We start from the raw sequence: 13,299 nt of genomic DNA on the forward strand, positions 1-13,299 counted from the left end.
TTTTTCAGGTAGACATACTTCACAGTGCTCAATTACTTCCTACAATTTCTGCTGTAAGTAGCTTCTAATGGAGTGCTGCTAAAATTCTGCCAGATGAAATCTGCTTAGCAATCACAACCCAGTTCCATTCTTCCCTGCCCAGTTTCATTATAACAGCTTTCAGCAACTCTTAAGTAGGTGAGTATAACTTCAAATTCTTTTGCAACATGAGCGTCATGGCAAATCTCTGTAACAGCAAAGAAGGATGTTAATAATTCAGGGATCACTGAATCCATCTGCATTAGCCTCCTAACAAGCCACCTTGTGCTCCTTACAAAACTGCATAAGGACTCAGCAAATTCAACCCTACCCATATTACGTGGTGGTGTGCATGCTGTTGAAGCTGCGTGTACCTGCCATGTTTTGAAAACACAGTCTGTCAAGCTGCCCGTTAGTCGTGTTGTTTGACAGCTAGCCAGGCACTGTGTACAAAAACAAAGCAATCTTCTCCCAGAAAGCCTGCCTGGATTTTGAATGCTTTGGTGACTGCTTTGCTGTAAAAGCAATAAACTCTCCTCACTGCTAATTGATACTGTGTGGAGTGTGTGCATAATACTGTAAAAGCTGTGACATTACAGCATTTTACTTCAAATTCTAGGCTTCATCTAAGTGTTTTTGAATGCAGTGAATAAACATGGAACTGAGAGAGGAAGAGAAAATCATTTTTTTTTTTTCTTCTTAGGGACAAAATATGGAGACAATGAAGAGTTTTCAATTTGCCTGGTTTTTGGCAGTAAAACATGTTTGTTTTGTTGTTTTTTAATTTTTCTTTGGATGCATGACTTCTCCAGAAATTATTTTACTCTGCAGCTACCTTCACTGGCCTTTGATCCATCATGAAGCACAGAACAAGTATTGCTATCATCATCTCTATTTTACTGTGTAACAGTATGGGTTTCATCATCGTGGTCCTTTCTTTCTTTTCCTTCTTAATTTCTTTTTTTTTTTTCATCTGCTGTATTAAATGTTTTGTGAGGTTGTTTCAGGGACTTCATACCAGCAGTGTATGCATCACATCACCTATTAGCAGTGTCTGATAATGCTGTGAACATTAACATTGACCCTTTCTGTCCAGTTTAGTCCAGCAGCTATTCTTTCTTGTATTTGGAATCTAAGCAGATACAAAATGCTTTCACTGAGTGTCGTTTTCTGCTTTTTGAAGAACTTTAACAACCTTTTGTCCTTTCTTTCAGTGTTGTTTGAGTGCATTGTTTCTGATCTCACTTCTAACAGTAAAAAATAGTACAGAAAGACTTTATTAATAACCTATGGAAGTACCTACATGTGATTCATTGAAGTCAGATGTTCTTGTGTAGGTGCTGTGCTGCTTTGCAGCATGGCCAGCAGGTGGAGAAATTGAAAAAGAAAGCTATAGTCAGTCAGCTCCTACAGCGGCTGCAAATGCTCTGGCTCGAAAGAGTTTGGGATTGCTTCTTGCAGTGATTGGAAGAGTAATTGTGTTGTCAGGTGATTTAAGTAACAGATTACTTCATCGCTCATCCAAAGTATTATATTTTTCTCTTGAAAATCTAATTCTCATACAATTCTCTCTAGGATCTTTCTTCTGTATGATTTTAATTGTATAAGAAAAATTACATTAGTAAATTTTTAGTATGTTAACATTAAATTGTGTTATTTTCATAATTTTCATGATTAGATAGAAGGCAGTAGATTATTTCGAATCTTTTTTGCAGTCTGAAGTGCAGATCATTATTAAAGAAACTAGATATGTAAGTGATGCTGCACAACATTATTATTCCTCTGAAATATTGTTTTCTTTCCTGAAAGTGCCTGTACTGTTCTAGGTCTTGCAGTGGATGAATAAAGAAGGCCCAACTCTTCTCCAGTGGTGAGTAAGGAGGTTCTGAACTGCGCAATGATTACTCCTGATAGAAATGTCGCACTATTACATTTTTGAAGGCCTCTTGAAACATCTTTAGAGGCCAAAACAGGAAAATCCTGTGCAGTTGTACAATTTAGTGTCTCCCCAGGAATCCTTAGGTGAAGAAATGTGTTTATGATACAGTTAAGTGCCTTTGTGTCTCTCCTGTGGCAGCATTTTAGCAATACCTCAGAGAAAGACTGACTTCCCAGTAGAAAGATTCTGACTTTAAATGCTTTAAACCAGTATAAAAGGCGTTTGATATGACATCACATCAATGTCATGTCACTGTCAATCTGGAAGCAGGGTCATGGAACTATGCTTCAGTGCATCACAGCTGAAATCTGACCCTTGGTGATTGCTTGACAACAGGGGAGAGGTACCTCCACAGCTGACGTGGAAGCCCCACAGCTCCCATGCTTCACTTATTTACAGCCAGCTTCTGGTATGGGAGAAAAATGTCAAATCACCTCTCCTATATACCTGCCTATGTTAAGCTTTGCATAATCCTTTATATGATTGAATGAACCATTTTTTTAAGGCCCCTGAAAGCAATGATCTTTCTGTTAATTTCTTTGAGATGCAGGATCAGACCTTGATGCAGGTTCAGGTTCCTTTGGACACCTTAGCTGCCGTTACTCATCTATCTCTGCATTCCCCCTCTGCACTTCAGTAGATTACAGGCTCAATTTTATAAAATCCAGACATATTTTGTAATTTTTGTCAACAGGCGCTCAGCTTTGTCTGGAAACACTATTCTTAAATGTGAGCACTTAATGGGAAATGGTTCTTTTTGTTGTGTTTCCTTCACAAATGGTGATTGTCACTGTTTAATCAGCAGTGAAACAGAATTCAGCATTTTCATACAATTTCGTTGAATAGAAGACGGTTATTTCTGATGAAAGAAACAGGGTATGCCCCAGCTAATTCTTTAAAGTACTTTCATCTGTGGATCATTGTTATGTCTTCTGTAGGGTCAGGATGAGTCTGCTGCTCCTTGCGCAGGAACTAATTTCTTCCAGGCATTGTGACATTTTGCAGATAGCAACGTCTACACCTGTAGAGAGCAAAAGAAAGAGTCAGTTATATGTTCTTGGCAGAGAAACCTATAGGTTGCTTTTCCACCTCTAAGTGCATATTGAAGAGAAAGGGATAAAATAAATCTCAGTAGGAGAGAGCACAACAGAAGGTTTATAGAGAGGATGAAAAGCAGAATTGCACTTGTATTCCTTGGATCTTTCAGAAAGAAAGAACTGCTGCCTACATTGCAAATATATGTCCACAGGAATAGTTCTGGTTGCTGACTGACACTGAAAATAGAGATACTGTACTTTTTGTCATTGAATATGTCAACTGCTTCGTCATTTTCTTTGAGCAAGTGGAAAGTGTGCAGGCAGAGATGAGGTCTGTGTGCTCAATTCTTTTAAAGACTTCTTTAATAGAGTACGTCAAGCAGATGTGAACAACTCTTTTTTGACTCATTAACTGTCAGAAGCAAACGTATGCTAGAGGCGTAAAACTGTCTCTTTCAGAAAAGAAAAGCATAGCTGCAATGTAGTGTTCCTCTGTATAGAAGTGTCCTCCACACAAATCCAAGTTTAGGCAGGAGCTAAGCGCATGGACCCAGGCTCTTCTCAGCAGTGCTCAGTGACAGGACAAAGTCACACACTGGAACACAAAGTTCCAGAGGAATATGTGGAAGAAATTCTTTGAGGATAACAGAGCACTGAGACAGGCTGTGCAAGAATGATTGTGGAATCTCCTTCTCTGGAAATATTCAAAACCCTCTTGGACACTTTCCTGTGTTCTCCTGTAGAGAACATGCTTTAGCAGGGGGTTGAACTAGAGGTCCCCTCTGACCTTTCCATTTCTGTGATTCTTATGTATAAGCAAACACCAACACACTAAATGGTGTATTATTAATATGGTATGGAAAGCTATAAACAACAATTCAGCTTCTTAAACTTGACGTGCCTCTTAAGATGCTGTTATCCCATCTCAACTTATCTCTTGGTTTCTCAGCAAGTTTCCTGGACTAGAGGAATATAGAGCTTCCATTATGTCCTTTAACATATCTGTCAGCCTCGTGTGAATGTATAATTTGTCCTAGGGCATGTTAAATGTCCGAAGATACTTATGAACGAATGACAAATGAGTTAAACCCCTGTAGGTGTAAATAGCATGAATTTTGCCCCTGTTTGAAATACAGCCTCTTGTGTTATGTAAAACTTGAAGAATACATTGAGTCCTTTTGCACAAATTGGTAGTCTTAGGAATCCTATTATTTTTTGTAAGATTTGAGAGTATGCATACTACATTTTTATATTATGCCTTGCAGAAGGCCCTCTGAACTCCTTGGAGTAGCTGTTGGTAAGAGTACTTAAAACTGAGAGGATAAGATTTTTTTTATGTGAGTAACAACCATATCAACAAAAATAGTAAACTAGATCTAACAGTCTTTGATTTTGAGCTTTGGTGTGGTGATTCTCAGTAGGTAACTGCCTGGCCAGCAACACGCTGATGTTGTAGTACTTGTTACATTTCTGGAACAAAGTGATTCTGATGCAGAGCTGAGTTTATAGTTAGAAAGGACGGCAGTTCCTGGAGAAAGAATGAAAGTAAAGTACATAATTAATCAAGATCATTTTGAATTATAAATGTGTAAGTTATTTGAGATCATTGATATGAAATTTATGAAGTCTAAGTGCAAAATACATGGTGAGATGTACATGTTTGCAAGCAGGGAGGGAGCATTACTAATAGCACGTGGGGAGTTACTAACTGCATGGCGAGACATAAACTAAATGGAGATCAGTGGTATTTGCCAAAAAAAATAAAAAAATAAAAAAAGGATAAAGTAGATTCTTTAATTTATGAACAGCAAGATCATCTAGAGGAAGCAGGAGGGTGAGACTTTGGGTGAAGTACATGTCTGTATCTTTATGCTGTGGCATAACAAAGATGTACATACATTAAAAGAAGACCACAGGAGATCGATAAAAATGATTAGATAGCTAAAGATCAGAGGGCATGATCTTCAGATGATATAAATCACTTCAGGCTCAATAACTCCCAAAGAACTAAGCTGATTCACACCAGCTGAGAAGCTGATTAAGAGAGTTATTTTTTAAATTTTCTTTTTAATCTAACCTTAACAGTGGCAATTTGCATTAAATTCTCAGTGCCATCAAGTTTTCCCCAAGGCATCCAGGAAAGAATTATTTGAGTGTCATAATTTAACTCACTCTTCTTTTCTTTCATTTTTATCTTAAATTGATTTCTTTTTTCACTTTCTATTTTAGCTTTATTTAAAGATGAACACAGTTAAAGAAGGAAGTACTTTTTTTTAAATACAAGGCACAATTAACCTCTGAACTTTACTGTCTCTTGATATCATTGAAGCCAGAAGCATAATAGAAATAAAAAAGTGTAATAGATAATGAGAAAATCTCATGAAACATTAGAGGAAATTAAAATAATAAAGACTTTATCAAAAAAGGACATAAAGCTACACACTTCAGGACATAAGACAGCCTTTATATATCCGAATGGAGGAAACTGGTTTCTTTAGCATCACGTTGCCCTATAGCTGTACTTAACGGGCCTGTCTTACTTTAAAACATGTTAGCCTTGTTGGAGGATACTGAAGCAGATGGACACAGGTCCACAAGTCTGTGTTCAGAGTTATCTCCATAAGCCCATTAAGAAAATCTTGTGTTATCCTGTTCACAGGCACACAAGGCTTGGTAATTTTTTTTTTTTTTTTTTGTGTGTGTGTGTGTGTGTGTGTGTGTCAATATTGACTAAACTTTTAATGATGTGGAAAGGTTCCATGAAAGGCCTATTGGAAAAAAGAAAAATATTTTTCACTGAGAAGAGGGGTGAGGTATTGAAACAAGTTGCCCAGAGTGGTTGTGGATGCCCCATCCTTGGAGATGTTCAAGGCCAGGCTGGATGGGGCCCTGGGCAATCTCATCTACTGCTTGATCTAGCAGTTGGCAATTGCTGTGTCAGGGGTGGTGAAACTTGATGATCCTTGATGTCCCCTCCAACACATGCCATTTTATGATTCTATTAACCAGATTGCCTTCAGAAGAAAATGACTAGTTGTGTGTTTGTGTCATACATTTCTACCACCAGCATCCCCCAGAAGGTGTGGTGAGAGATGCTAAGGCTTTATCTGCTTAGGGAAAAATGTCATTTTTCTAAGAGATATGAAAGGAACAAATAGAAATTTGCACTATTGAGCGCTAACACACATCTCCACAAGCCCGTTAGGAAAATCTTGTGTTATCCTTGAAAGGTAAACGTCCTTTCCCAGTCAGATATAGGCACTTTGAGAAGCAGGACTGGGAGCCCCCTACAATCAATAGTTTTCTCAAGAAAGTTTTTCATGAGTCTCCTTGCATGGATCCTGAGCCAAGCTAATTTAATACGGTGATTAATTTTTTTTTGTGGTACTTTTCTTCTCCGAAACCTACGTATTGTTCTTTAGGTCTATCAGTGACTCATTCCTAACTGCGTAACACTGATGGAGCTATATTTTGATGCCAAAGTATGTGAGATTTCGTTCATTTCTCCTAAGACCAGGTTGGCCTAGGAAGTGTTCTTTTCTGAAAAGAGAGATAGGCTGGCTCTATACGGTGATCCTCATTACATCATTATTTAGAATTAAGCTTAACAATAACTGTTGAATAGCACAAACTGGGATTCAGAGAACTTCGCACTTTGTAACAGGCAAATTAAACAATAGACGTGTGGTATTTCTGATGTCATCCTGACCTTAGGGAAGCAAGAATTAATTAACTGAATAGGACAATGTGGTTGAATTAATAGCTCTGTGATGCATTTTAAATTCTTCTTATAGTCTCTTCCACACCTTCATACTCCATACTTTCTTATGGACCTTTTGAACAACATCACAAAATCTTTTGCAGCATCTTGTAACTATTTGACATGTGTTAATATATCTGCTAGGTTATGTGAAAATCTTTTCTAGCAAAAGCCCTGTTTTAGGAATTAGATATTTTTCAGTGCAGCTGAGAGAAAACAATGTGCCTACGGTGATTTACGGTGATAGAGGATCTGGCCTAATAAGCCTATTTCTGTCTGCAGCATATAGTCTGTGTCTCCTTTATGATGCATTCCGTCTGTTGGTTTTACTTAGTGCTCTTTGCTAGGAAAGGCCAAAAAACAGAGAAAATAATGGATTGAGCTGGAGAAAACAAACCTGCTATTTCAATTTCAAGTGTTACTGTACAGACTTAAAAACTTTGTGGATGTCACTGTTTTACTTCTGAGGTCCTCAGTTCAATGGGAAGAGTCTCCAGGGGGCAGCAAAGGCACAACTTCAGTCTGAATCCTCGTTCCCTTTGATTGCTTGTTCATTAAGCTATAATAGATTTATAGAACTAAAGATTGTGACTTTCTTTCAAAGATGTGCTCTGTCTTGATTTGAAGGTCTTGTTTAATTACTGTTGCAGCTGAAACTTAATCTTATTTCCAATCTGAATTTGACTTGATCTGTCCTGCTGCTTGGTTTCCCTCTGGTTCACTGTAGACACTGCTTGGACTCAGCATCCCTGTGGGTCTCTTCTTGTCTGTTTCAATTCTAGAATCCCGCTAAGTCACTGGTTTGTCAATACAGATCTATTCTGTAGATATGATTTGCTTTTGTCTTTTTGGATGTGTAATGCGAATTTGATTTTATTAAAATAGCTTTTGGGCTTGAATTGTTTTGTATGTTGATGTACTTCAGATCATTCTGTATAGATGTCCTATCTTTGCTCTTTTTCATTCCACCTCTTTTTGTCATCTGTAGCTGTTTCAAAATTGTATTAGCCTTATTTCAGAATCATTTATGAAAATGTTATACATTCTGAAGTCCATTGCCAGCCCTGAGGAATCATAGTAGAAGAAATTGCTCCACAATATTTTCCCTTTTCTGGCTATTTCTAGAGGAGGAAGATGTAATTATTATTTTTGTCCATATTTTCATGCTCCTTTGAAGTCAAATCAACCTGTGTATACTTGAGATTCAGAGTGTGTGTCTTTGATTCAAGGGCAGATTGAGCACCTTGTATAAGCAGCAACCTCAGTCTTCATATTAACTGGAAAAAAAACAACCCTGAATCTACTTTAACCAGAAAGGAACAGTGAAAATCAACAGTTTATGAACAGGAAACAGAGACAGCTGGGAGAACATCAAATCTGAGCCTTTTGAGGAGTTGTCAGAGGAAGATGAGAGGCAGCCTGGAACTGAGGGGGAATAGTTGGTCTCCAGAGAGGACAGGATTCGAGCTGCAGCTGTCATACAGGTGAAGGAGGAATTATCCAAGCCAAAAAAAGAGCACAGAAGGGAAATCCTTAAAAGAACAGATAAGGAAACACAATAGCAGGAGCATGTGATGGGAGGATGAACAGGGAGCAGGTACAGGTCTGGGAATTGAAAATGAAGGAAACTACAGACTTTATTTGATGTTAACTCAAAGTTCATCTAGCACAAAAACTTGATGGAGGCTGCTCAACAGGAAAGGAACCGAACACAGGCAGGTCACTTCTGTGCAGTAGATTAGGAAGAAAGCTGTGTATTGACAGTATTTGGATAAGAGAAAGAATTGTTTCCAAAAGGAAGCAACTCAAACCAAAGGATAATCCCAAGGAAGAACTCAGTGCTGTATAGCACTATACGTTTAGCTTTATCTTCTTTAGAGGTCTATGATCTCCAGGAACAGCCAGAAACATCAATAATCATCACAGAATGATAGAAAGGCTTAAGTTGGAATGGACCTACCCTGTGGGCAGGGTATTCACTAGATCAGGCTGGGGCCATCCAACCTGCCTTGAGCACCTCCAGGGATGAGGCATCCACAGCTTATTCTGGCAGCCTGTGCCAGTGCCTCACCACCCTCCTAGTAAAGAATTTTCCTCCTAATATCTACACTAATTCTCTCCTCTTTTAATTTGAAACCATTCCTCTTGTCACTAAATGTGAAGAAGAATGTTCTCCTGTTAGCGATGCAGGACCAAAGCTTTTGGAATATGTTGGCACAATTCTCTTGTAATTTATTGAGGGGATTAATAAATAAATTCAGTTTAGATTTTTAAAGAGATTTAGTCTTTCAGATAGAAGTATTAAAACATACAAGTCTGTTTCTGTTTATTCTGGGGAACTTTGAGTTGAGCCAAAGTTGGTTATCTATTTTATACATTTTTGCATGCAGGACTTTTTTTTTCCAAGTCAGACTGCAAAAACAGTATTTATTCTATTCAGTGCTCAAGGTAATTTGACAGATAACACCACTGTTTCTGAAATGACATATACTTACTCCTCCTTCAAAGAGAAGAATCTGTGTCAACTCCACGAAGTTGCTAGGACAACATGAGGGAACTTATGAATTCTCCTCCTCAAAGAGCAGCACTTTTCCTCCTGCTGCATTAATTACATTACTCTATATTTATCACAGTTCAAGAGAAAAGTGACTATTAAGCTATGACACTTCTCTGGAGAATTGCCAACGTATTTATAACCAGAGTGAAGATGGGGACACGTAATCAAAATGAAGTAGAGATGCTTGCCACACTGTGCTATCAACTATACTTCAGATATAAAGATTCTTTTTCTATTAGAAGTCTATTTAAGAAGTAATACAGTGTTTGCTAGCGTTTTGGAAACATACGCTTGTTTTTAAGAGCACCAGAAGTAGAGTAACCTAAGTTTTACTCTTGTGCAGGAAAGTGTGGGATCGGTTTTTATTACCAGGAGTAGTAGAAAATTTTCTTTGAGCTTTCTGTTGTGCCACAAAGTTCATAAAAATTGGGATATTTTATAAACACAGTCTTTTCCAGCTTGAAAAATGTATACATTTTTATAATTCAGCAAGATATCCTACCTCACATTGTTTAATATCTGAAATCAGCATCTTGATTATTATATAATGTTAATTATATAATTTTATTTATTTATTTATTTTTACAAAAGAGAGATTAATTTCACCTTGGAAGTCTTCATATTAAAATTTCATATTGATCTTATACAAAATATTCTGACTGTCTCATAAGAAGAGTCAGGTGACTAATTGAGGAAAATCATAGAATCATGAAATGGCTTGGGTTGGAAGGGACCTCACAGATCACCAAGTTTCGGCATCCCTGACACAGGCTGGGTCACCAACTGCTAGATTAAGCACTAGATGAAATTGTCCAAGGCCCCATCCAGCCTGGCCTTGGATATCTCCAGGGATAGGGCATCCACAACCTCTCTGTGCAGCCTTTTCAGTGAAAAACTTCCCCCTGACATCTAATCCAAATCTCCCCTCCTTTAGATTAAAACCATTCCCTCTTGTTCTATTGTTATCTACCTGTATAATAAATTGATTCCCCTCTTATTTATAATCTTCCTTTGAATGCTGGAAAGCTGCAATGAGGTCTCCCTGCAGCCTTCTTTTCTCCAGACTGAACAAGTCCTGTTTCTTCAGCTTGTCTTCATAGGAGAGGTGCTCCAGCCCTCTGATAATCTTTTCTAGCCCTCCTCTGGACACTTTACAAAAGCTCCACATCTCTCCTGTGTTGGGGGCCCTAGACTTGGATTTAGTACTCTAATTAGGCCTCATGAGGGTAGAGCAGAGAGGGTCAATCCCCTAGCCTGCCCTGCTGATTACTCCTCTTCTGATGCAGTGTAGGAAGCTATTGGTCTTCAGGGCTGCAAGCACATATTGCCAGTTCATGTTAAGTTTTTTATCTACCAGGATCCCAAATCCTTTTCAGCAGGGCTAGCTTTGCTCTTTGCTTTGTTGAACCTCATTAAGTTCCTGTGAGCCCAACTTTTGAATTTGTCAAGGTCCCTCCAGATGGCATCCCTTCCTTCTGCTGTATCAGTTGCACCACTCAGCTTGGTATCATCAGCAAACTTGTGCACACAATCACATTGTCATGTCATTGATAAAGATGTTAAAGTGCATGGGTTCCAAGACAGACCTCTGGTCTCCGCTTGAACATACAGGCATTGATCACAACCTTCTGGCTGCAAACTTCCAACCAATTCCTTATCCACCAAATAGTCTACCCTTCAAATCCTTCTCTCTCCAATTTAGAGATAAGGATGTGGTGGGTGACCATATAGAAACTGTAGATCCTTAAGTTGCTGCCCTATGACTGAAGGAAAAAAAGTCCTAAGAGTGAATAAATTTGATTTGCAGACATCCTTGCCCTTCTAAGTCTGTAGGTGGACAGTTCAGATAGAGCTAAGGAATCATGTTCTCTGATTGCTGAACATCATCCCTGGGGTAAGCACGGGTGGTGCTCTCTAAAATACTTATACATGCACCTGCTTATTCTCTTTCTCCAGCAGCATGGCAAGGAAGCAATCTTCTGAACTACTGTTACAGTAGGGGTGCACCTTCTTTTAACACCAGGTTAGGCTGTCAGATAACTCTCTCTCCCTAGGGAGCAAGGAGAAAGCAGGGAAGGATGTGCTTTTAGATGCTTCAAGAACTAATCTTCTAAATCTTGAAGCATTAAGACAATTAAAGTAACTTCCATCCTGTTTGACCATAATTGAAATTGCTGTGAGAATAATTAGATACAACATTTTTTAACTTGGAGAACTGATTTTTTAACTTGGAGAACAGGTACTTACTAAAAGAAAGGGAATCAAGCAGAGGACACAAACAGTGGTGTGAGAATCAGAATGTGATTTTTTTTTTCAGAATCTAGCACTGTTTTTCTGTGCTGCCTACTAGATAAGACTGAATGTATTCTAAGTGCTTTATGATCCATGTGCACTGACTTATTTTAAGAATGTTTGATCTCCTTTAACTGCCATTATATCTAGTGTTATATCTTATACTATTTCAGTGCTATTGTTTCAGTGCTAATTGTGAGCAGAGGGACATGATAGGATGCCGCAAATATCTACAGTGTTTCAGTACCTCCATGAATCATGATGATTACTACAGTTTTGTGAACAAATTCTAGTTTAAAAATTGCAGTTTTTCATTGCAAGATGAGCCCTGTTGTTGTATTACTTTTTTTCAGTTAATAGTAGGAGATAAAAAATAACACTATGCAAACTCTCATCATGGTAGTCCTCTGGAAAAAGTAATAAAACATTTTATTTATTTATTTTCACCTCCTCAGCTTACATAATGGGGTCATGTTGCAATACAAATGTATATGAATGCAAACCTCAGGAGCCAGAAAACCAAATCCAATTTTTTTTTACAAGTATTTGTATCTAGTTTTGTTTTGTGCTCCTAGTTTTGCCCTACTGATTTGAGACACAAGACAGAGGCCTTTTAAAGTCCACATCAAAACAAATTTGATTTGCACTGCTTGGTTTGGCAGCTGAGAGCTGTAGGGTTTGAAAGAAGACACAGCTACAAAAAATGACATTAGACTCTCTAAGTAAATGTGCTTTCAATATTTACAAAGTTTTTGGCCTCAAATTCTTTGAACATATGTGTTTATAAATGTAACTTATTACTTCTCAGAATCTTTTGGATATTTTTGTGTCGTGAAATCACTCTAACAGATGGTTAATATAGGGCCCTAGAAATTCAGTGGATGTCAGCAAAGATTTACTAGTTTAGGTTCATCCCTGGTTGAATCAGATCTTGCCAGCTGAGAAACAAGTCTGTATAATCTACCTGACGGTGCTGTTCATATATATCCAGTCAACGATTCATATATATCCAGTATTTCCCTGCAATAATTCAAATAATTTTGGTCAATGATATATTGCAAATAGATCTTTTCTTTTTCAGGAGAACTATTATTTTACATCTTTCTTTTGATGGACGTGTACTTCTTTCCTGTGTGTTTTATAGATAAGGAAGTCTATAACATTATAAATATTTGCAGATGGTATGAAATTTGAAAGATTTCTGGAAAAGATTGATTCAAATGAGTAAATAAGAGCCAATAAATCAAACAGGAAGATGAGAGGGATTCAAACTATCTGCAGAAGACAGTCGAGAGTTGATTCCATGAAGTCACATGCAAGAGGAAATAGTAGCAACACAAAGCTCAGTGCTGAGGAGGAATTTTAAACCCTGAATGGCAGAGTAACGTCATTTCTGTAATGCTTTTCATGCCAGTACTCATGAAACTTAAAAATAATAGAAAACTTATCCTCATAAAACATTGCATTAAACATCATGACATTATTTTATAGATTTTACAGTTTAAAAGCTGGCGCACATCTAAATGTATTCTTCAGAGAGCAAAGCATTCTCAAGAGAAGCAGTTTTCTGGCTTAAACCAGAAAAGCTGCTCCAAGAAGCATTCATCAAGTGAAAATGTGATACTTCTAGACAGAAGCACAAAATGGTCCTCCTCAGCATGAGTTAAAGAACTTCAGTTCTGATATGAGCTTTAGC

The sequence above is a fragment of the Lagopus muta genome, chromosome 4 (genome assembly GCF_023343835.1).
Source record: "Lagopus muta isolate bLagMut1 chromosome 4, bLagMut1 primary, whole genome shotgun sequence".
Classification (NCBI taxonomy): Eukaryota; Metazoa; Chordata; class Aves; order Galliformes; family Phasianidae; genus Lagopus; species Lagopus muta.